This window comes from Penaeus chinensis, chromosome 42 (assembly GCF_019202785.1).
Source record: "Penaeus chinensis breed Huanghai No. 1 chromosome 42, ASM1920278v2, whole genome shotgun sequence".
NCBI lineage: Eukaryota > Metazoa > Arthropoda > Malacostraca > Decapoda > Penaeidae > Penaeus > Penaeus chinensis.
This window is the reverse complement of record NC_061860.1, coordinates 17,594,219-17,619,218: the sequence shown is the minus strand read 5'-3', so window position 1 is coordinate 17,619,218 and position 25,000 is coordinate 17,594,219. Positions and strand designations below refer to the sequence as shown.

Below are 25,000 nucleotides of genomic sequence, written 5' to 3'. Positions count from 1 at the left end.
GGGCGTCAATAATGACTTCGCTGCACAGCGAGCAGTAAATTTACCGAATAGGATATGTGTTCCAAGAGCCATAATTTCGTTTTCGTGTACCTGTTTTGGTTCGTATGAGAAGCATTTCCATGTTAAAAAACACAAAGAGATAAAAAGGCACATCGCAATTCCCCGAAACAAAATTAATAAAGAAATCTAAATAAAAAGGATATAAATCAACACACAATACGCTATCACTTGCGCCATTTCCAGCCTCCCCAGCTCGGTGGTTGGAGAGGAAAAAGACAAAAGTTCATATGCTAATACATCCTCCATCACAGAGCGGAACTGCGTGTCTTTTTTCACTCTCCATCTGCATACACTGTAAATCCTCTCTGAACTTTACCCGGCCATGCGTTTACTCAACCCGGAATAAATGCTCTTTCTTCCTCGAAGAAGTTTTGGTTTACATAAGATCTTTCTCATTTTCTCGTTGTCTTTCTTCCCTATATGTTCGCTCTTTAATTCCCTAAAATTCCCCTTTCTCCTGCGATATCTACCTCACACGAGTCCCTCCACAGAGACCACTATTTCCCCGTTCTTATTCTTCTATCGCCATCATCATCTGAATCTATCCGAGGTTCCTCTCGTCTGCGTCCCCTTCCTTCTCTCTGAATGAGCCAGCCCTTCCTTCTTTGGTGCTCCTACCCTTGTGGGCCGGTTGTTGGCTGCACCATAAAAGTTGGGAGGCAGAGGCGCCGACGCCGCCGACGCCACAACAAGGACCTGACCCGGGATTAACGAGGGTGCCAGATGGTCCTCCGGCTGCCTGTCTCGCTCCTCCGCTGTTCCGGGGGATTCGAAGGCGTCCTGTAGGGCCGTCTTGCAGGACTTCTCCTCCTTCTCCTTCTCCTTCTCCTTCTCCTTCTTCTCCTTCTTCTCCTTCTTCTTCTTCTTCTTCTTCTTCTTCTTCTTCTTCTTCTTCTTCTTCTTCTTCTTCTTCTTCTTCTTCTTCTTCTTCTTCTTCTTCTTCTTCTTCTTCTTCTCCTCCTCCTCCTCCTCCTCTCCTCCTCCTCCTCCTCCTCCTCCTCCTCCGTCTCCTCCTCCTCCGTCTCCTCCTCCTCCGTCTCCTCCTCCTCCGTCTCCTCCTCCTCCGTCTCCTCCTCCTCCGTCTCCTCCTCCTCCGTCTCCTCCTCCTCCGTCTCCTCCTCCTCCGTCTCCTCCTCCTCCTCCGTCTCCTCCTCCTCCGTCTCCTCCTCCTCCCGTCTCCTCCTCCTCCGTGTCCTCCTCCTCCGTATCCTCCTCCTCCGTATCCTCCTCCTCCGTCCCTCCTCCTCCGTCTCCTCCTCCTCCGTCTCCTCCTCCTCCGTCTCCTCCTCCTCCGTCTCCTCCTCCTCCGTCTCCTCCTCCTCCGTCTCCTCCTCCTCCGTCTCCTCCTCCTCCGTCTCCTCCTCCTCCGTCTCCTCCTCCTCCGTCTCCTCCTCCTCCGTCTCCTCCTCCTCCGTCTCCTCCTCCTCCGTCTCCTCCTCCTCCGTCTCCTCCTCCTCCGTCTCCTCCTCCTCCGTCTCCTCCTCCTCCGTCTCCTCCTCCTCCGTCTCCTCCTCCTCCGTCTCCTCCTCCTCCTCCTCCTCCTCCTCCTCCTCCTCCTCCGTCTCCTCCTCCTCCTCCTCCTCCTCCTCCTCCTCCTCCTCCTCCTCCTCCTCCTCCTCCTCCTCCTCCTCCTCCTCCTCCTCCTCCTCCTCCTCCTCCTACCGCCGGTATTTTCCCTCACATTCCGATGCATTCACATGAATCGTCGTCTCCCCTCCCCCGGCATCCATCCTTCATCCAGGCACGCCACGCAAAGCAAAAGCACTTCCAGTGTCCACTAACAGCCAACACGGGGCGTGAATTGTAAACCAAAGGGGCAAAGCCAGCCACACGGAAGGGGGGCGAGGAAGGGGGCAACTTTCCTGATCATCTCCACTCGAAGCAACAGGAGACCGCACGTGTGGGATACCAACAACTTTCTCGAATGTAATTATGTCTGGCGCCACAGTGGGGGCGAGGGGCGCGGGGATGAGGGGATGAGGGAGGAAGGGGGGAGGTGGAGGGCTATCATGGTTGCGGCGAGGGGAACCGGGGAGGCTGTGGAGTAAAAGATCTGGGGGGAGGGGGAGGGCGGACGACCGGGAGTCTGAAGGGGAAAAGGGGTGAGGAAAACTGCGTGTGAAGGAGAGAGAGGGAGGCATAAATGGCAGTGATGCGGAGTCTGCTGCGAGTTGACAAAGGACAAGGGTAGCATTGGAGCCATGCGCTGTCCCGCTCGAGAGGGGACACAGGTGCACCTGTACAGGCAAGGCGTAGAGGCCTACGCCTTGCAGGCAATGAACTTGAGTGTGGGACGGAAGAGGGCGATGAAAGAAAGGATAAATAAGAGAAAGAGGAATAGAGAGGAAGAAGGGATGAGAGAGGAAGGGGTTAGTGCAAAGGGTGGAGAAGGACATGCTACCCAGTGACGAGACTACCAGACGCTAAAAACGAACCAGCTTTGAGGATACGCGGAGGTCGGGCCACGAAGCTCCTGACCCCCACAGTGGGGACCCAAAATATAAGCGTTTTAACTGCTCCACTAAAAGGCAAAACAAAGCACCAAAGGAGAGAGAGAGAGAGAGAGAGAGAGAGAGAGAGAGAGAGAGAGAGAGAGAGAGAGAGAGAGAGAGAGAGAGAGAGAGAGAGAGAGAGAGAGAGAGAGAGAGAGAGACAGAGAGAGAGAGAGAGACAGAGAGAGAGAGAGAGAGAGAGAGAGAGAGAGAGAGAGAGAGAGAGAGAGAGAGAGAGAGAGAGAGAGAGAGAGAGAGAGAGAGAGAGAGAGAGAGAGAGAGAGAGAGAGAGAGAGAGAGTGAAAGAGAGTGAGAGAGAGATGGGGGGGGGGGGGGCAGAGAGCCGAGGAAACAGGCGAGGAGTGAGAACAAGGTCCTGGTGAAAAGCGGCGGAGTACTCTCTCGCACAAGGTCTGGGCCGACGCCTCCTTATATGGCGCGGTGCCCGACCTCCTGCGTCCTCCTCCTCCCGCCCGCGCCTCGTCCCCGGCACCCTTTCTTTATCCTGGTTGCTCTTCCTCTTTCACCCATTCCACATTTATCTGCATTTTCCCTTTATCCTCCTTCAATGCTACTAAATGATGCACTTTCCTGTGGTCCTCCATTCGGGTCGAATGGATGACTACGTTTGTTCGTTTCTCCCTTTCTTATATCGTTCCGTGAGGCACTTTACTGGGATTTTCTTCTTACGTTTGTTTTCTACATACATACATACGTAGATGCATAACACATACATATAAACATCATACATCATATATACATGTATACATAGATTCATTCACAAACATTTTCTCTGCTCGTCCTCCCCTTACTAACACATATTCAAGTTATGTTCATCCTCCTCCTTCTCCTCCTCTCTCCTTTCCCTTCCTTGTGCGTCTGTGTACACTACTACCAAGTGCCTCTTAAGAGCACGATACTATGCCCTCGTCGACACGTGTTGCCAGCTGCAATGGCGTGTATTGGGGAGGTTGTGTGACTCAGTCTGCTACGGCACATACGCTCACACTGTGGCATTGACCCCCACTCAACCCCACCCCAACCCCTCTCCCTCTCCCTCGCTAAACCCACACCCTTGCTACCCCCCCCCCCTTCCCTGTCCAGCGTCCGGGGTCTGTGGTTCTGATTGCTTGCAGTTACAATATTATTCTTTATTCTGCTTTATGGATATACACTATTTTCATTGACTTTCATTATATTTTCCTGTAAACAATTTTCAACTTGTCTCTCCACTACTCTCTTCTCTCACCCTCATCCCTTTCTACCCCCCCCCCTGCCCCTCCACTTCATTCACTCAGAGGGGGGCGACGTAAACAGTCGGTTCAATATAAACCTTCCTCTGAATCGACAGTTCCTGGACAATGTCATGACCAGCAAACTCCCTCCTCCCTCCTCTCTTCTCATCCTTCCTTCCTCATCCACTTCCTCCTCCCCCTACTCCTACCCTTTTCCCTCTTTTTTTCCTTCCTTCCTTACGTTCATTATTCATTCCTTCTCCTTTTCCTCATCCTTCTCCTCTTCCTTCACCTGCTTTTTCTTCTTCCTCCTCCTCCTCTCTCCCCTCTTCTTTCTCCCCCTTGAATACGTTAAGGGTGTACTCTAGCACCAGCTCGCATGTGCTGAGAGAAACATCCGCGCTCTGTTTATAAGACTACCGGCCTGATGCATAACAGAAGTGTGGAAAGGCTACCGGAGAGCAGGTGGAGGAGAAGGGAGAGAGAGAAAAGGGAGGGAAAGAGAAAGGGGCCTGGGAGAAAGGGGCAGAGAGGAGAAGGAAGGTAAGGAGAATGGAAAAGGGAAAGGATGAGGAAGGGAGGGAAGAGAGGGAGGGAGGGGGAAGGGGGAAAAGGGAAGGAGAAGGAGGAAGGTGGGACGTTATCGAAAGACAGATGAACAGATAGATAGACAGACATATAGGCAGGTGGATAGATAGATAGATAAATAAAAAGGCCTAGATAGATAGACAGACAGACATGAATATATACAGACAGACAGCCAGACACAGAGTTTGCTACAGGGGGTTAAGAAAGAGGGGAAACGGAAAAAAAACATCGTAGGCGGAGAGAAAGCAAGCAGGGAGCCTCGGTCGACCCGCACGCGTTCCATCTGGATTGGCAGCGCCGGCCCTCCAATCCCCAGATCATCACCGTATCGGGTATAGCGTGTTAATATGAATTCCAATCCTCAAAGAACCCTTAGAGAACGCTTGTTTTTATTTTTATTACCTTTTTTTTACTTTTTGTATATCAATATTCCGTCCGCATACTACGCCACGACGCCACGCCAGCTGCCTGCTCCACTATCTCTCCGACCCCGTCCAGGGGCCTCGCACTCCCATGGTCTTATATTATCATTATAACAATCATAAGAATCATCATTACCATAATAATTAATTATCACCGCTATCAGTATTGCTTTTTTGTTAGTGTTTTTCTATTTTTGTTATCCTTATCATCATTACTGTTATCATAATTTTACTAACCCTTTTCTTTTACGTTATGCATACATTCATCTACCAGCCTAACCAGAAGCCCATTCACTCGCTCTCGTATCCAAGAAACTATGCAAGGTCATTCGAGTTTGGCCTTTCTCGAGATAAAGGTCACGCTGCAGGAGAATGAGTAGAGAGGGAGGGAAGGGAAGGGAGAGGGAGACCGGGAAGCAAAGAGAGAGCGAGAGCAAGAGCGAGAGAGAGAGAGAGAGAGAGAGAGAGAGAGAGAGAGAGAGAGAGAGAGAGAGAGAGAGAGAGAGAGAGAGAGAGAGAGAGAGAGAGAGAGAGAGAGAGAGAGAGAGAGAGAGAGACCCTTTCCCTTCCCGCCCTTTCCCTTAGCCCTGCGTGGGGAATCACACCTCAAGGCGATAATGCAGATAAAGGTAAGACATGATGGAGATCAAGGCGACGCAGCTGATACAGGATAATGATGGTGGTGGTGATGATGGTGGAGGTGGTGATGATGGTGGAGGTGGTGGTGATGGTGGTGATGATGGTGGAGGTGGTGATGATGGTGTTGATGATGTTGATGATGTTGATGATGATGATGATGATGGTGATGGTGATGGTGATGGTGATGGTGATGGTGATGGTGATGGTGATGGTGATGACGATGACGATGACGATGACGATGACGATGACGATGACGATGACTATAATGATGACAATGAAGATGACGATTACGTGACGAAGATGAAGATGGAGATGACGATGAGGTGACGATGAAAGCGGCGTCGGGCCTCGGAAGGACTGCCCTTGAGCTCTACACTTCCACTTGAGCGCCAGCGCCTTATTTCCCCGAGAGAGGAAATCGATGCCAACAAATATCTAATCATAATGAGATTCATCGGTCGATTCAGGTCACGTTTTATTCCCAGACCTGATTATCTTTTAGACACTTATAATTCTATTCTACAATTCTTGTTATGTAAAAAAAAAAAAAAAATATGTAAATAAAAAAAATACATCAAAATATAACCAGTTCTGAATGAAAATGAAATGAAATAACTCTAAGCTACAGTAATAGTTATGCCGATGATAATAACAATGAGCTGATAATAGATTCACTATCTGTAGAGGGCACAAACTACAAAAATAATAACAACACCCTGATGATGATAATAAAGCATTAATAACGATAGCAATAATAATAATAATAACAATGTTAATAATAATAATAATACAAAAATAATAATAATAGTAATAATAATCATGATAATACTAATAATAATAATGATAAAATAATAGTAACAATAATAACAATAATAATAATAATAATAATGATGATGATAAAATAATAGTAACAATAATACTAATACTAATAATAATAATAATAATAATAATAATAATAATAATATTAAAAATGATAAAATAATAGTAACAATAATAATAATAATAATAATAATAATAATAATAATAACAATAATAATAATAATAATAATAATAATAATAATAATAACAATAACAATAATAAAAGTAATAACAATAATAACCATAATAATAACCATAATAACAACAACAATAATAGTAATAATAGTAATAATAATAATAATAATAATAATAATAATAATAATAATAATAACAATAATAATAATAAAAATAATAATTATCATTATTATTAATAATAATAATAATACTACCAATAATAAAAGGGATAATAATAATAATAATAATAATAATAATAATAATAATAATAATGATAATGATAATGATAATAATAGTAATAATAATAATACAAGAACAACCATAAGCTGAACCCACACTTGACTAGAATTCCAATGAACGTAACCCCCCCCCCCCCCCGCCGCCCGCGCCCATCCATCACGCAGCTCAGGCAGTATCAGCCCGCCCGCCGGAAGTCAGTACTCCTCACAAGTGGCGCTTTTTAATTAAGGCAAGAGGATCCATGTTAAGAAGGGGCGAAGGGGGGAGGCACATATGGCGCTGCTCCCTGCCGTAAGCACAAGCCGCCCTTTCTTGAGGGCGCCGGGGAGGAAAATGGGATGTGCGGGGATGTGCGGGGATGTGCGGGGAGGGGATGTGCGGGGAGGGGAGGGGAGGGGAGGGGAGGGGATGTGCGGGGAGGGGAGGGGAGGGGAGGGGAGGGGAGGGGAGGGAGGGGAGGGGAGGGGAGGAAGAAAAGGAGAGAAGGGAAGGGAGGGGAGAGTGCATGTGCTCTCGCTCCCCGCTCGCTTGCTTGCTTGATGTTTTTTCTTACTCTTGCTCTCGCTATCTTTTACCCTTTTCTTTATCCCCTCCTATCGTTTTCCTTTCCCTAACCCTCACTTCCTTCTCTTTCTCTTCAATCCTCTCCCTCTCCCCTTTCCGAGGCACCTTCTCCTCTCCCTCTCCCTTCCGCCCATACCCCGTATTCACAATCCCCTAGTGCATGAATGAATAAACAACCATTAGCGATTCCTTTTCCATATTCGCGCGTGGCCTGACCTTTGGCCTAGAGCGAGAGAGTCATATGACCTTTATTAAAGGAGAAAGACGAAGGTCCCCAGATTCCGTTCGCGAATCTCGTCCATTTTGTCGCAGCCTTTCTCGTCGACATGCAAGCCGCAAGATGACTGCGTCCACCTGGGAGCGCATCTGCCTGCGACTGCTTGTGCCTGCGGTGAACAGGAAGCCCAGAGGAGGTACAGCCAGTTACGGCGTTCGGTTGCAGCGAACGAGAGAGTGCCGGGTCGAGGGGTGAAGCCAAAGGGGAGATAAACGGAGATACGGAGCAACAGACAAAAAAGGGTAAAAATGGGGGAGCAAGGGCATGATTGGGGGAGGGATTAAGGAGAGGAAAGGAAAGAGGGGCGGCGAGATAGGGAGAGAGGGAGAGATAAATAGACAGGGGGGAGTAGGAAAGGAAGGGGAGGAGGATAAAGCAAAGGAGGAAGAGGAGGAAGATAAAGCAAGGGGGAGCCTTGCAGAGGGAAGGGGAAGAGCTCGAGAGCCACGTGAGCGGAGCCAATCGAGGGTGAAAGACGAGTCCGGCCGATGAATGGAGCGAGTAGGAGTCGCACTCGGATCAGCGACCCGAACGACGCTCGAGCACGTGCCTGGCGGGCTGGCCGGGCGGTGTTCGATGAACTAGAGGAGGATGGGGTGTCGCCTCCGAGATGCGCAGGAAAAGAGAAGGAAAAAAGGTTGCGGCTGTTGCGCTGATCATCTTACTTTATGACTTGCTGTTTCGCCACAGGAAGGAAGCACAATGCAGATGCGACTCCATCACGAAGGTCTCCAAGGACTCAAGTGCATCAACACGCATTGCGGGGAGGGGAGAGGGGAGGGGAGAGAGAAAGAGAAAGGGGAGGGGGCAAGGAAGAAGGGGGAAGGGTTGTGCCTGGTTGGTACTTGAGGGGAGACCAAGGCCAACCGCCCCCTCGCCCTCTGTTAATGACCTTCGTCTAAACAATTTACCTAAACAACACACCCCGCCGTATGTAAACACTCAGGGTCTCCCCAAAAGGGCTGCTAATTATTGCGGTATTGTTTCGGTAAGGAGGCAGGACGAAAACCATTTGCGTTGGGAAATGAAGAGAAAAAAATAATTTACACTGAGAAATAAGGGAAAGAAAACCATTAACTCTGAGAAATAAAATGGAGGAGACAAAGGAGAAGGCGGGTCCATTCCTGTCGCGAAAGTTCATCTAGGAATCGGCCGCGAGCTCCTTCGCCGCCGCCCGCGTGTTGCCCCCCGATCGCGCTCCATTCAGTGCTCCTCCTTCGCCTGGGCTGCCCTCTCACCGGTCAACCGAGAGGGGAGGAGAGGTCCCTCTCAGCAGCAACAGCAGTAGCAAGGCTGTCGCCGAGGGGAACGCCCCCTTCCCTAGGGAGGCCGAAGGAGAAGAACCAGCCAATTGTCTCCCGGTGCGGAATGCTCCTCGAGCCTCCCCCGCCGGGCCATGGCCTCCTCCTGGCTGGCTGGCGCGTCCTCGAGGGGCAGGAACACAGCTTCTCGTAATCACTCGAGGAGAATCTTCTCGACGAGGATTTCCGTTTCGGGATGGCGGTGCTTGGAAAGAAGCCTTGAACTACCTATTCTTAGATCCAAGTCGAACGGCTTCCAAACAACAGATATCTTGCAAGTGACTGACAGCCACAATCGCTTCCTTGGCATAATCGTATATAAGAGTGAAAAATAACCGTTTATATATAAAATCGCGCTTATCAACCACCACCCATTTTCAGCAGTCTTGATCAGCAATTGTACTTTTTTACTCCCCACCATTTTGCCACTCGGGGGAAAAATGAAAAATAAGAGAATCCAGAAGCCCCCTTAGCAGACTTCAGAACCCTTAGTGTACCGCAGGGTGGCAGCGTCGCGATAGCATTACCAAGGGGGGGGGGGGGGGGGATTGCGGGCGTCGGCGGGCGGCTACAGCGCGTCCTCTGTCTCGCTACCATAATGCCTCGCTCATTTCCATGGACGCCGCCGCCCCCGCATCGACCCGATGAGAGGAGGGGGAGGGGGAGATGAAGGCAGAGGTGAAGGGGGAAGTAGAGGTGGAGGGAAAGGGAGATAATGAAGATTAGGAGAAGGCTCCCTCCTCCCGTTCCTGACTTCAAGCAGCACCCTCGCGCCCACGCCGTAACCAATCCAACATCCATGTGCACGCCCGTTAGCCCATTGTCCGCACGCCCACCAAACCGCCCACGCCTGCCAACCTGACAACACTTACACATCACATCCGGCTGCCACCGCAGTCACCACCAACGCTAGGTGCACACAACTTCCTCATTCTTTAACTACATGATTCCCCAGGAGGGAGAAGGGTAGGGAGAGGGGGAAGGGTAGGGAGAGGGGGAAGGGTAGGGAGAGGGGGAAGGGGAGGGAGAGGGGGAAGGGTAGGGAGAGGGGGAAGGGTAGGGAGAGGGGGAAGGGTAGGGAGAGGGGGAAGGGTAGGGAGAGGGGGAAGGGTAGGGAGAGGGGGAAGGGTAGGGAGAGGGGGAAGGGTAGGGAGAGGGGGAGGGTAGGGAGAGGGGGAAGGGTAGGGAGAGGGGGAAGGGTAGGGAGAGGGGGAAGGGTAGGGAGAGGGGGAAGGGTAGGGAGAGGGGGAAGGGTAGGGAGAGGGGGAAGGGTAGGGAGAGGGGGAAGGGTAGGGAGAGGGGGAAGGGTAGGGAGAGGGGGAAGGGTAGGGAGAGGGGGAAGGGTAGGGAGAGGGGGAGGGGGGCGAGATGGAGGAACAAGGAGGGCGAAAGGAGGAGGAAGAGAGATAGAGGGGCAAAAAGGGTGTGAGGGATGGAGGGGGAGGGGGTGGAAGGATGGGAAGAATAGAGGGAGAGTAGGCGGAGGGAGGGAGGGAGGGAGGGAGGGAGGGGGGGAGGGGGGGAAGGGAGGGAGGGAGGGAGGGAGGGGGAAGGAGGGGAGGGAGGGAGGGAGGGAGGGAGTGAGTGAGTGAGTGAGTGAGTGAATGAGAGGAGGGAGGGAGGGAGGGAGGGAGGGAGGAGGGAGGGAGGGAGGGAGGGGAGGGAGAGAGAGAGAGCGAGAGAGCGAGCGAGAGAGAGAGAGAGAGAGAGAGAGAGAGAGAGAGAGAGAGAGAGAGAGAGAGAGAGAGAGAGAGAGAGAGAGAGAGAGAGAGAGAGCGAGAGAGCGAGCGAGAGAGAGAGAGAGAGAGAGAGAGAGAGGAGAGGAGAGAGAGAGAGAGAGAGAGAGAGAGAGAGAGAGAGAGAGAGAGAGAGAGAGAGAGAGAGAGAGAGACAGAGAGAGAGACAGAGAGAGAGAGAAAGTCTACCGCAGGTCGTAACTGCAGATATAAAAGCAGCTACAACAGTTATGATGATGATTTCGATGACAACGTTACAGGAAAAGAGTGAAAAGAATAAGATGATGTTAGTGTAACAATGACACCAGTAACAAGAGCAATGCACACGCTCTGGCAACAAGGTAATGACCAATGAATTCCGAAACTCTATCCCCAGCCGGAAAGCCATGCCCCCCTCCCCCCAGCTCTCGCGGGAACCAATAGCTCATCCCAAGAAGCCAAGGCAAATGTCAGCGTGGCAACGCGTCAAGCGATAACCACCCTTCTACCCTTCCGAAAAAGTAATATAAATAATAAAAAATACGGGACGAAATTTGCATGAAGCTTCTCTCCGTGGTTGGCCAGGTGACGCCCACAACACACTCACACACCTACGCCCATCCAAGTCCTACCTTAAAATAAATAAATAAATAGATAAATAATAGGTTCATAAACAAACAAACAGTTGTAGTTGCTTTGTCATGATCATGCACGCATGACATATCCCGAGCATCTCACATGACTTTAACGCTGTGATTTCCTCCTATCCAATTACGATGATAGGAATCTATTAGGCATGGCTGGGAGTAATATCCTAGCATCTATTGAGACCAATTAATATGGAAAATATCGAAGTGATGAAGCTTGTTTTCATCATCGCCGGTAATCTAACTGGCGGATTATCACCACGGGGAGCTGACATCAATATCAACAGACGGTCATGCAGTCGGGGGTGCGACAGAGCAGATTCATCCCTCCCCATTCCCCCATGTCTCCCCTCCCCTCTACATAGCCTCTCTTTCCATCTTCCATCTTCCATTTCTTCTTCTTCTTCTTCTTCTTCTTCTTCTTCTTCTTCTTCTTCTTCTTCTTCTTCTTCTTCTTCTTCTTCTTCTTCTTCTTCTTCTTCTTCGTCTTCGTCTTCGTCTTCTTCTTCGTCTTCTTCTTCACCCCTACTCACCCTCCTCCCCCACTCTTACTCCTCCTCTTCTCCCCTGATTAATACTATTCCTAGTCTACTCCTACTCCTCCTGCTCCTGCTCCTCCGCCTCCTCCTCCTACACCACCAGATGCCCGCATGCGGCTCTCGTTAGCGACAATAAATCCCACGATTCTTGGGGCCGCGGCATGGCAGGGGGATGGGGAAGGAGGGAGGGAGGGAGGGATTGTGTTTGAGATGAGCGTGGGGCTAAACAGACTGGGGGCGGGGGCGGGTTGAGGGGAGAGGGGAGAGGGGAGAGGGGAGAGGGGAGAGGGGAGAGGGGAGAGGGAGGGGGAATCGCCGCACTCCTTGGAGAATTAGAAGTCACACCTGAGGTTTGGGATAAGCTCTTCTCAGCTTTCTTTTCCCTCTCTTTATATCTTTCTGATTCCCCTTCTCTGTTTCAGAGCGTATGTGTTATTGTGATTCTCGTTATTGTTCTCATTATCCTTCCCATTAAATTTTCTCATTGAATTCCCTTACTCTCTGGGCGCGCGCTTTGGTATTCACGTGCCAGTATTCATTTGTTTATTTGGCTGCACGTCGCTGCGGTGCGCTCACGCCCATTAGCCCCAAGCCCGAGCGCATTAAGACGTTAATACGCTAATGCCTGCACGTCTGGCCATCTGTCTCTGGCCTTATAACCTCCGTTCCAGTCGTTCCCTGACGCGTCGACCGAAGGGCACGACCACGCTCTGCCTCGGCCCCGAGGGAGGCGCGGCGTGGCCCAGGTGGCCCCGAGGGAGACTGGCGGGTGAGCGGGGGCGGGTTTGAGATCTGGGCTACTACTGCAGCAGGAGGCGGACGCGGCCACCCACACACCGCGCTGTGAGCCAAGGGGGCGCTCCCTCACTTTTTCTCTAAAGCCTGGACAGTAAACGCTTTTACAGACATCCAGTCAATTAAAGGCATGACACACACACTACCATAATCAAACATACACGCATACACACACCTGAACACATACAGTCAAACAACACACAAAAGCAGATAAAAAATCTCAGCCTCATCTGACAACGTTCAAGCATTTCCAAGAAAAAGAGGATGACGAGGCCTCATTCGAAGAGAGAAGGCCACCTGATCACTTCGCCTTCCACAAAACCGCAGGTAAAAGGACAAAAAAAAAAACAAAAAAACATAACGGTCCTGAAAACGGTGAGGATAACTACCTCTGCTAAAAGTATGATCAAATCTGAATCCCTCTCAGTAGACATTCACCCTGACAAACGTTTGAATGGCAGCAGTGTTGCTCATTGACACTGGCGAAACTCGGCGCTGCACCGGGAGCCCCACCAGCCGTCACAACGTAATTCTTCACTCCATCACATTTCATACCAATAAATAAATCACATGGGCTCGTTCTGCTATGCATAACGGCTTTCCATCACTTTGGAGTCCATAAAATCGTTACAGTCTATCACGAAATAAAAAGAATTAGGGAAATATGAATGAGACACTGCATCCACCAACAACATGTATGTTGTCCACCACTCAGATCGTTGCCAATCGCTCCACCGCCGACACATAAAACCATGCTTCCCAGTCACTTGGAAACATGACACACTGCATGACGGACTCGCCAAGACGTGTCTGCGTCGTGTCTTCCTTTGCCAAGGCACAGGGACAGGAGATGCTCACTCTCTCACTCCCTCACTCCTTCCAGTTCGGTAAAAGCTCACTCCCTCACCCATTCCCTCGTTCACTCACGTCCTTCACGGACTCCCACAATGAAAAGTGCACCGAGTGGGTCCCGTGTCATCCTCAGCACAAGGCGCCACTGGGAGGGGGAGGGCGGGGCGGAGTGAAGGAGCCACCAAGAGATCCGAAGGAAATACCAGCGTCTCACCTTTCCCCTCACAAGGATGGGGGCTCTAAATCCCCGCCGAACGCTCGATTTACAAGCCTAACTTCACTGGATATTCACTGGCTTACGACCGAAGAGTCGCTATTAACTATGGTCATTTCTAATGCCCCAGCACGCCCTGTGTAGACCGCACAGCCACTGACAAATAAATTGCTCTTATTTTGCGTGGTTCATTTCAAGAGAACCTATCGTTTTTATTCACACTCCAACATCACATCTTTCACAGTACGAGATACACGGACGCGCAAGACACAAGAACGCATACTCGTAACTCCTGCGTGAGGCGGCAGAAGGGCTCACTCCATGGCGTGCGAGCGGCGGTGCGTGCGGGTGCTGCCGTCGCCACTCGCAGGGAGTGAGTGAGGCCGGGCAGCGCCGAGTCCCGCAGCCCCTACCCACCCCAGCCCCCGGCCCCCCGCCCCCCGCCCTCTACCCGCCGAGGTGAGTCCACGTGGTCCTTCTATCCTCCTTCGGGCCATCGTCTCCCCCTCCCCAGCGCCATCCCCCCTCCCTCCCCCTCATCTTTTTGCAGTACTATAGTTGTCTTTACATACTGGGTTACTGTAACTGATGGATCTTGACTTGATGTCTCCAGAACATTACCAAATGGCACCATAACGTCTGATAGATTATCAGTGTGACAGAAAACTCACATGAAATAGATCTTATCAAAATGAAGGGCCCATAAACCCAACCCGTTGCCCAATGGAGGCCGTGTTACAGTACGACCGGACTTACGCACCTTATCAGAAAGTCTCCCTTTAAGCCACCAAAAATATACAAGCGGTACAGGATCGCAAATTAAGACAAGAAAATTGCATCAAAAAAGGCTCGGCCGCAAGTGCTCTCACTAGCAAATCCCAAAGCATACCAGCACAAACACCGAATAACTCGCGAACACGTGCCCTTTTTCGTTTTTCCTTCGCCGTCGCGCCGCGTGCCTCGGCAGGACCACAAAACCTGCCTCCACATCGGTCATCATCCCCGACACGCACCGAAAAAAACGCACTACACACATCACCATAAAATCTGGATCACCCTCCCCATGCCTGCGGCCGCCCTTCACCGCCAGTCCTGCCGCCCTCCCTGCCCCTAGAATCTACTTCGCCTCCTTCCCCTGCCCCTTGTCCCTCGCCTTCTCTTCCTCCTTCCCGTGTCCCTATTGCTTCACCTTCTTCTCGTCCTTGCTTGTTTTCTTCTTCATCATCGTCCCTATCCCTGCCCCTGTTCTTCTTACACTACCCCTATCCTTACCCCCACCCCTTCCCAAGTCTCTTTCCCTCCACCCTGTACCTGCCCCCGTCCCCATCCTACCCCGCCACCCTCCCCTTCGTTGTAATACCAGCACGACCTTGACAGCTCCTACAAAGAGAAGAACTCGTTCAAGTACCACCATCATATCAACGGCAGAAGACGCAAGGCAGAGTGCGAGGAAGAGACAGGGGAGAGGGGAAGGAGGGAGAAAGACAGAGGGAGGGAGGGAGGGAGGGAGAAAGAGGGAGGCAGGAAGGGAGGGAGGGAGAAAGAGGGAGGCAGGGAGGGAGGGAGAGAGAAAGAGAGAGAGAAGCAGAGCAGGAGATGATCCAAGAAAGGATGACATCGGAAGAGAGAGAGAAAGGAGAGCAGGCAGTGAGACAAACGGGCGGTGAGAAATATCAAAAGAGAATAACAAGGTAATAACAGAGGAAGCAAGGCGAGGGAGGTGAGTAGTATCTCTTGCCAAGGATTGCAGGGCGAGCACTCTGCACACCCGTCCTGCCGCCACCTGCCGCTGACCCGGGGCGTTGCACCTAAGTATTTATATATATATATACATATATATATATATATACATATATATATATATATACATATATATATATATGTATGTATGTATGTATGTATGTATGTATGTATGTATGTATGCATGCATGCATGCATGCATGCATGCATGTATGTATGTATGTATGTATGTATGTATGCATGTATGCATGTATGTATGTATGTATGTATGCGTGTGTGTGTGTGTGTGTGTGTGTGTGTGTGTGTGTGTGTGTGTGTGTGTGTGTGTGTGTGTGTGTGTGTATGTATGTATGTATGTATGTATGTATGTATGTATGTATGTATGTTTGTATGTATGTATGTATGTATGTATGTATGTATGTATGCATGTATGTATGTATGCATGCATGCATGCATGTATGTATGTATGTATGTATGTATGTATGTAGGTATGTATGTATGCATGTATGTATGCATGTATGTAAGCATGTATGTATGCATGTATGTAAGCATGTATGTATGCATGTATGTATGCATGTATGCATATATGTATGCATATATGTATGTATGTATGTATGTATGCATGTATGAATGTATGCATGTATGAATGTATGCTATGTATGTATGTATGCATGTATGTATGCATGTATGTATGCATATGTGTATGTATGTATGTATACATGCATGTATGCATGTATGTATGTATACATGCATGTATGCATGTATGTATGCATGGATGTATGCATGTATGCATGTATGTATGTATGCATGTATGTATGCATGTATGTATGCATGTATGTATGTATGTATGTATGCATGTATGTATTTATGCATGTATGTATTTATGCATGTATGTATGCATGTGTGTATGCATGTATGCATGTATGCATATATGTATGCATGTATGCATATATGTATGCATGTATGCATATATGTATGCATGTATGTATGCATGTATGTATGCATTTATGTATGCATGTATGTATGTATGCATGTATGTATGCGTGTATGTATGTATGCATGTATGTATGTATGTATGCATGTACGTATGCATGCATGTATGCATATGTGTGCTTATTTGCGCGTGCGCACGTATGTGTGTGTATATTCACAGCGCGTCAACGGAAAAGTGCCTGGCCGAGCGAGCCGTCCCAAGGCGCAACAGAAGAGGAACACAGGTAATCAGCCTTTTCTTCCAGCGCAACGAGGAGGAAGAGGTGAGGCCAAAGCAGCTGCAGCTCAGCGCCACCTGCGGCAGATGGTGCGCCTCCACCTCAAGGTTAGCGCGCGCAGCTGGCTGACGACTGCGTACTGATACAACCCTTCTTTCATGTAGCTTCATCGAAACACAGCGTCGCGTCTTCAACGAGATCTGGGCCGAGGCAGCTCCCGGGGGAGGAGGGGAGGGGGAGGGAAAAGGGGAGGAAGAGGAGGAAGAGTAAGAAGAAGAAGAAGAAGAAGAAGAAGAGGATGAGGATGAGGATGAGGAAGAGGAAGAGGAAGAGGAAGAGGAGGAGGAGGAGGAGGAGGAAGAAGGAGGAGGAGGAAGAGGAGGAGGAGGAAGAGGAGGAAGAGGAGGAGGAGGAGGAGGAGGAAGAGGAGGAGGAAGAAGAGGAAGAAGAAGAAGAAGAAGAAGAAGAAGAAGAAGAAGAAGAAGAAGAGGAGGAGGAAGAGTAAGAAGAAGAGTAAGAAGAAGAAGAAGAAGAAGAAGAAGAAGAGGATGAGAAGAGGATGAGGATGAGGATGAGGATGAGGAAGAGGAAGAGGAAGAGGAAGAGGAAGAGGAAGAGGAAGAGGAAGAGGAAGAGGAAGAGGAAGAGGAGGAGGAGGAGGAGGAGGAGGAGGAGGAGGAGGAGGAGGAGGAGGAGGAGGAGGAGGAGGAGGAGGAGGAGGAGGAAGATGAGGAGAAGGAGGAAAAGTTGGAGGAGGAGGAGAAAAAGTTGGAGGAGGAGTAAAAAAGTTGGAGGAGGAGGAGGAAAAGGAGGAGGAGGAGGAGGAGGAGAAGGAGGAGAAGAAGAAAGAGAAAAAGGAGAAGGAGAAGGAGAAGGAGAAGGAAAAGGAGAAGAAGAAGTAAAAGGAGGAGTCGGAGAAGGAGACGGAGAAAGAGAGGAAAAAGGAGAGGAAGACGGAGAAGGGTAGAAAGCCAGAAAGAAAGCGCAAAAAAAGAAAGACTAAAAGATAAATGTGGCGAGAGAACGAAGCAGAGAGAGAAGAGGAATAAGGAAACCGAAAGGTAGCGCGAGACCCGGACCGCGGCGGCAGACTGACCGCAGAGGCGCCCCAACGGGGATCTCAAGGAAACAAAGGTGTCGGCGCGTGGCATGGCATCGAGCGGCCGGGCACGTGGTGACTTCCTCGGGCGCCCACCCTGCACCCACTCATGCCCGCCCGCCCCCTAAGCAGCAGCTGCACGCCGGCCGCCTAGCAAAGTGGGGCCACAACACACCCCGCTTGTCTGTTCTTCAAAACAAAAGAGATAAAAAGAAGAAAAGGGAGGAAACCGATAACTCGCAATTGTACTCGATAACGAATAGCAAAGAAACAGAGAAAAAGGAAAGGGAATGAGGGAAAAAGCTATAATTGCAACTGCTTTGGTTGATAAGGAATGGCAATAATGCTCGGCAATCAACAATGCCATTCACTGTGAAGTATTAAAACCTATAACAGTGCCCACACAGAGGCTCCCATAGGAATCTTGGCCCACCATTGGTTATCATTTTCGACTAACTTGATAATATAAGCAATTAGGATAGAGCATGGATAAGAGGTAAAAAAAAAACTATGTTGATGGCAACAATAAAAGACTCCTAAAAATACAGCAACTCATGTAGATTATACCGCAATACTCAATACATATCTCGACCCCCCCCCCAAAAAAAAAAAAATAATAATAAAAAGGCAAGTCATACTAGACTAAATCGCAGACAACGAGGGTCTCAGTGTGCCTCGGAGACATGCGCTCGGGGTCGTGGCGGAGATACCGTCAGCTGCCTTCCCTCGGCTGCAACGGGGAAGGACACTTCACATGGTTCACCTTTCTCCTCTCGCGCGTGCGTATCTTCATGCTATATATCTACCTCCAGTAATAGATGAAACATTAACCCTCCTTCTCTTCCTCGTTTCCATTTCCTTCCCGCTCTCCTCCACCCTGACAGGGATGCTGGCAACCCGGCGACCTCGGCGGCTCTCCGCGCCTCGTGCCCGCTGTCCTGCACATTATGTAATCAGCCGGAGTCACAAGCTTTATAATATAGTCTTGCCTGAGGACCCTCTCCCCCGACCTTCTTCATGAAAGGGGCCTTAAGTACAGTGAGACATCGCCATCGGAATGCGGTTGTCAGGGTGCTGGGTATCACTACTCGCATTATCAACAACTCTTGATTACTTAAATACCAATCATTCATCGTTTTCTCCACGCAGAACTGAATCTTCCCCTAGCGCCACCACGCTCTCAAAAGCGCTTCCGACAGGAGAAGAAAACGACGCGGAGAGTAAGGGCGCTTCCAATCTACATCCCTGGAGGTCCTTAGAGTAAGGGACGCCGAGCCAGAGACATGAGCGTCGCTCAGAGGCAGGCGTGACCAGTCGCACCCACATCTCTGCTCCGTCGTTCAACTCCTCCGCCAGCACGTTCGGCCGCGTTCAGCCAGCACCTTTACCCTCATCATCAGGACAGAGAGGACCGTTCTAAGCCTTCGTCTACAGCCCAAGAGGTTTCATGCCGTACTTCGCGTGCGCCAAGTGCAGTGGTTATCCATGCGTAAGTGTGACCTTGGCCGTGGATAGTTCCGGCATCATGCGTATTTTCTTTTTAAAAACAAATATGCATAGCACAAAACTAACCCTAATTCTAATGGGGATACAAATGCACAAGACGATTTTCCTTGATCTACAATACGGCTGAATTCCAGAGCCATGAGTAAGTGAAGGCGATGAAAGAGGCAAGCAGGGCTGTGCCTCGGATTCCTCAGGGCGGCCGTCCCGGCGGCGGCGGCCCGCCCTCCTCCGCAGCTGCATTCATTCGCCTCGTCCCGCCCCGCTCTGTCCTGTCCAGCTTACTGCAAACGCGGACTTCACTTCTCCGTGACAACGCATCAACAACGCTACTCTAAGTCAGCTACAATTGCGGGATACAAAGAACCTGTGTTGCATAAAAAATATATTGCAGTAATGCCAGCACCGATTTCAAACTTCACAATTGTACTTCCTGTTCTCGTAAATCTCCGCAACCTTCGAATCGCTACAACAAGGTATGGTACAAGGATATTTAATGTCTACAAGAAATCTCGCCTCTCCGCAAGAAACATCTAGTCATACGACGCACTGCTCTCCGAAATTACAGCCGGGACTTGATGACTGTGACAGAACGCAGTTCGGCATTGTAGCACATCCGGAGGTCGCGGGGTTTACTTCACAGTCCAAAATCCTAAAGCGTATCTGCCTCGCACCGACTGTCACCTGCTCATGAAAAACAGGCTCTCTCCTCGTCTCCCCAACAATCACGGCAGTCATAAACCGCACGCTCGGAGCAGAACGGCCGCTCGCGTGTGCGTGTGCGTTGCCGTTCTCCCTCGCCTCCACAACCCCCTAATAAAAAAAAAAACATAACTTCTACTTCCGTAAAAAAAAAAAAAGATCAGCCTACCATTTCATAAAAAGAACATTTCTAAACGTGAAATTCCTTTCCCCGGACCTTCTTTCGCCTCTGCAACAGGAAACCCAGAGCGCAAGCCTCGCGGCAAAACAAAAGGCGTCACCAAAGCGCAGTCCCTTGCTTTCTTGACCCGAAAACCGGTCCCGTATGCAGAGTGAATGAGACCTCGTGAAAAGCCTCGCCGAAACCGACGACCTCGCTTATCGGCGGAGAAAGAGGCTTGGTAGCCACCCTGCCGTGCATGATTCTCACCATGGCACAGACCTCGCTCCCGACGGACCCGCAAGGCCCCCTCGGGTCGTGGCACCGGGACACTAACGGCTCGTTGCGCGAAGGCAAAGCGACGCCGAGACTTTCTTACAATAAGCCTTTCCCCGGCACTCCAGCGTGACGACTTACCTGCGGCGTCACCTTCGCGCCGCCCCCGCCCCCCGCGGCTTGTCTAACCTCCTCCGACGCCGAGCGAACGAACCCGACGCAGGTATCGCGTCACAAAACATAGTGCAACGTAACAGTAAACACCTCAGGCCCCGCTACATCCCTCCTCCCCTCCCCTCAGCCGACGCCACACTCATTACAAACACCGCACCCTGCTCCCTTTCCCTTTCCCTTACCTACCCTTCTCTATTCTCTCTCCCCCTTCCCTATTCCCCTTTCCGTCCTTCCCATCCCCCCCCCCCTTCCCGCCGCAGGCACCGCCAGCGGGTCAAGCGCTATCACGAGCAACAATTACAATTGCCACACAACACTCGGGGTCGGCAGCTGGTGTGGCGAACCTTCTGCCGCTGTTGTTTCTGCCGCTGCTTCCTGGCAGGGTCGACGCAACTGTAATTCTCGCCCTGCCTCTTCCGCCCATCTGGCACTACGCTCATATTTTTCTTATACCAGGAACGTAACATAAGATGGAAAGAGGTAAGTCATTACCAAAACTTGACATTTTTCCTCTTGCTAAAGGCATGCTGAGAGGACATCTGACACTGGTGGGCGGAGGTCAACTGGTCCCCGATATGAGCTTTTTCCTCCGCCTCATTAACCGATTCGAACCCTCTCGATAAGGACAGACAGGCATTCATTCCCTCGCTCGCTTGGCCGCCGCCTCCCTAATTACACTCAAGCAAGAACCTCGTCCGGCCACTTTAATGAGGGTGGGAGGCGGTGGGCGGGGCGCCGGACGCCGCGCTGCGATCGGAAAGCTATTCCATCAGCTTGTAGGTCCAGCGAGAGGTGCCTGCCAATGCTGATCTAATTAAGAAAATTTAATCAAGGATTCTTTGAGTAAATGTAATTGTCAGTCGAGAAGGTGCTGCGGTTACATCAACTGCATTTATCTTGAAGGTCAAATTGCAAAACGAATAAAATACGACACGACCAAGTACTTTAAAGTATATTAGGAATTAATGAGCAATCAACATATGTCCTTTTTCTTCCCCTTCCCTCACTCATATACAAGATCCAATTCTTAAACGAAGGCACATAAAAATACGTGGTTTCAGGTAGATACAAGGCAAACATACTTAACTGCCGCTCGCCTCGCACATGTCACAAGTCTGACACTTGATCTGACAACGCTGCCAATCACACGATCTGACAACGCTGCCAATCTCACGATCTGACAACGCTGCCAATCACACGCGCGCGATGGCCGATGGCGAGCTCATCGGTCACCTTAGCGCTCTCCCTGCAGCGCGATGGAGCGGTCACTCACCTAAAAGGCGGTCAGGGAGCAGGGAGCCTGAACGGTGCGGGAGGAGAGGCGGCGCAGAAGAGGCATGCCATTTTATATATATATATATATATATATATATATATATATATATATATATATATATATATATATATATATATATATACACACACACACATATGTATACACACACATGCATATATATAAATGTATGTATACATATGGATGTATATATGTATGAGTGTGTGTGTGGATATAAAGACAAGCGGGTGAGAGTGAGAAAGAAGAAGAAGAAGAAGAAGAAGAAGAAGAATTTCATTCGAAATTGTTGATTTCGTGGAATACAAAGAGAAAGCAGAGTAGAAATAAAGTTCATAAAAGAAAATGAGAATTCAAACTCAAGAAACTCCTGCCTTCCCCCGATGCATCACATACAACATTTCCCAATTCCCCAAAGGCACCCGCCTCCACCTACATGTCCTGCGGGGAACGCGCTTCGGGCAAACAAATGCGCGAGAACAAAGACGCACCGCGCGCAGAGCAAGCCAAGACGCTGTTTCGAAAGGCAAATCTGAGTAGTCCAGCCACGCGCATAACCGAGACGAGGAAAGCATGGGGAGCAGGAACAGTCGTCGGGAAAGTGACCAAGAGAGAGTCCACTTCTGGTCAGGCCGAGATTGGAGGTGACTGGAGAAGGATGGCCATTTCCCCGTCGTGAGGCTTCAGTATCTTAGCTATAATGTAAGTTCCGGGGAGATGATTGTGGGTGACTGAACTGAAGGCTCAATTGGACAAATTATACGAGAAATGTAAATATAAGTCAAATATAGATCGGCAATATTTCAGAACACTGCACACAATGAGGAATGACAATCAATCAACATAAACTTTAAAAATTAACAATTACATACATAAATGCTGAATATCAAATTTAAATAAAAGTACACAAACAATTCATTTTAAAAATTAAGAACACAAATTATGACGTCCTTAACATGCGATTCTGCCTGTTGACTGCAATGGATATTCACTGTGATTTGCAATACACGCTCTGTTGCATCGACGGCCCCATTAATGGCGGTTTATGGGGAGTTGCAGAAATAGTGGCCGTACATGTGATATTGCATGTGTCATCAACATCATTTTCATCATTACTAAGCTTGTGTTTTCCGGGCTTTCACTCTAGGCTTCTAGTTTGTTTAGTACCATAAGTTCGCCAGGATAATGGGAAACCAATACATAATATAGTAACCAGAGAGATGATGGTGAAATATAGATAGGTAGAGAGATAGATATATCCGCAGAGAGAGAGGGAGAGATAGATAGATAGATAAGAGATAGAGAGAGAGAGAGAGAGAGAGAGAGAGAGAGAGAGAGAGAGAGAGAGAGAGAGAGAGAGAGAGAGAGAGAGAGAGAGAGAGAGAGAGAGAGAGAGAGAGAGAGCAATAATAAATAAACAGTGAGAGAGCAAGCTTCCCGTCGTGCAGCACACCTTTGTACTCAAATGCCGGCGCTCTCAGGCACTCGCCCTTCCTGTTCGCTCGCACGACCTTTTTTCTCGGCTGATTTTTTCGCAGTTCCCACAGCTAATAACGACCTAGCGCTGGGAAGTAGTAATTACAATATTCACGGTATGAAAATAATACAATTAAATGCAGGGAAAAAGAGAGATAAAACGGCGAGACCACAGTGAAACTACGTTGTGAACTACATTTGCACAGCTATCACCTGACCAGTAAAACATTCGGCACCGTTACGCAACAGAAGGGAGTAAACCAAAACCCTAGTTGTCTTTATATATTAAATATAACTAGAGAGAGAGAAAGAGAGAAAGAGAGAGAGAGAGAGAGAGAGAGAGAGAGAGAGAGAGAGAGAGAGAGAGAGAGAGAGAGAGAGAGAGAGAGAGAGAGAGAGAGAGAGAGAGAGAGAGAGGGCACTTGCAACACTTACCATGGGCTCTGCATGCAATTGACAAGCACTGCAAGCCCCCTCCCCATCCTCCCTCGTCGTGACCGCGACTCTTAAATCCTCACTCCATTAATTCCCGCTCAATCAGCACAATAGGGTGAATCATTACGTCACCGAAGGGAAGGTCTCACTCCACCGCGTCAAGCACAGCCCCCGCCACCCTACTTCCGCGCTGAAAGCTTCCCCTTTTTGATTGGCGAGTGACACATTTCTGCTTATGTGTACGGCACGCATAGCTAGGCACCGCATGTCCGTGTCGTACGTGATATTACGATCAACCTTGGCTTCCTTGTCGCTCGCCTTGAAGGAAGTCGTTGTATTCCTAGGGGTACCTAGAGACTCGGATCTTTGATTGACCGTCCCATTACGCGTAATTATGGGTATTTTATATCCGACAAAATTACAAACTAATGTGTCTATTTCTAATTACCGTCACATGCATGCATCGGGGCAGGAAGTATAATTTGAAGAATCTATTAGTGCACGCAAGTATGCTATCTTTTCTGGCTTTATGTAAGGCCTGCATGTCTTTCTGTCTCGCCATCTGCTTCCATCTCTGTCCCTCTCCCAATATTACTTCATCCTCTTTGCAAGCGAGCCGTCGAGCCCATACTAGTCTCGTTTTACTTGAGCAAATTTAGGCAAACCGGTTTCCCTTTCCTTCCCTCGCTTTCTCGCCTTCCCGCCCCGCCTTATCGCCTTAGTCACCCTAAATGGGCGTTATGCAAGCGCCGAGCGTGGTGCCCCCGAGGCGCTAGCAACACTGCCGCGGCGGCCTCGTGGTTCTCAGTGCTAGCGCTAACTGCTAGTTGCCCCCGGGGCGCGAAATGCGGTCGCTTGCTAGAATCAACTCCTGCATTCTGCTCTAAAGGCATATGTGACTCAATAGCGCTGATCCAATTCTGGAAGTCAGTCTGACACTGTGTCTGACACAACAAGGTAATACATTATCTTGTACACCGATACAGCTCAATATATAATCGCCTGTCTATTACATTGCTGGTTATTTAGGCTACGCCCACTCTAACCTCTAAAACAGAGCAGAGCTTAGGAACATAAAAAACTACAATTTGGATATTTAAAAAAAACTCCATTAAGCCTATGAACCGCACCTGGCGTGGAAAAGGACATAAAGCACAGAGGGGCCGGGGCGGCCCAGCCCTCGGCCCAGGGGAATTAGCTCGTATCAGATGGGTCCCGCGACGCATTAAAGGGCCAGGCGCGGCTCGCACGTAGCCTTAACAGTTCCTGTCGGATAAAACAGGCGATACGAAGGCGGCCTGACGAGGTGAGGTGGCCGCCC

The 25,000-nt window shown here is 49.5% G+C and overlaps 2 protein-coding genes across 8 annotated transcripts in view; both read right to left on the bottom strand.

Annotated features, from left to right (window-relative positions):
- LOC125047763 (ras-associated and pleckstrin homology domains-containing protein 1-like) overlaps positions 1-13,967 on the bottom strand; it is a 159,137-nt gene extending 145,170 nt beyond the window's left edge. For 2 of the 5 annotated variants that reach the window (XM_047646192.1, XM_047646195.1), the window contains exon 1: positions 13,896-13,967. The gene's annotated coding sequence lies outside the window, so the exon portion shown is untranslated. Of the gene's footprint in view, positions 1-13,612; positions 13,784-13,895 lie in introns of those variants that run through there. The other 3 variants (XM_047646196.1, XM_047646197.1, XM_047646193.1) reach the window with 2 other exon arrangements.
- LOC125047764 overlaps positions 1-25,000 on the bottom strand; it is a 204,950-nt gene that overhangs the window by 71,879 nt on the left and 108,071 nt on the right. The window lies entirely within an intron of this gene.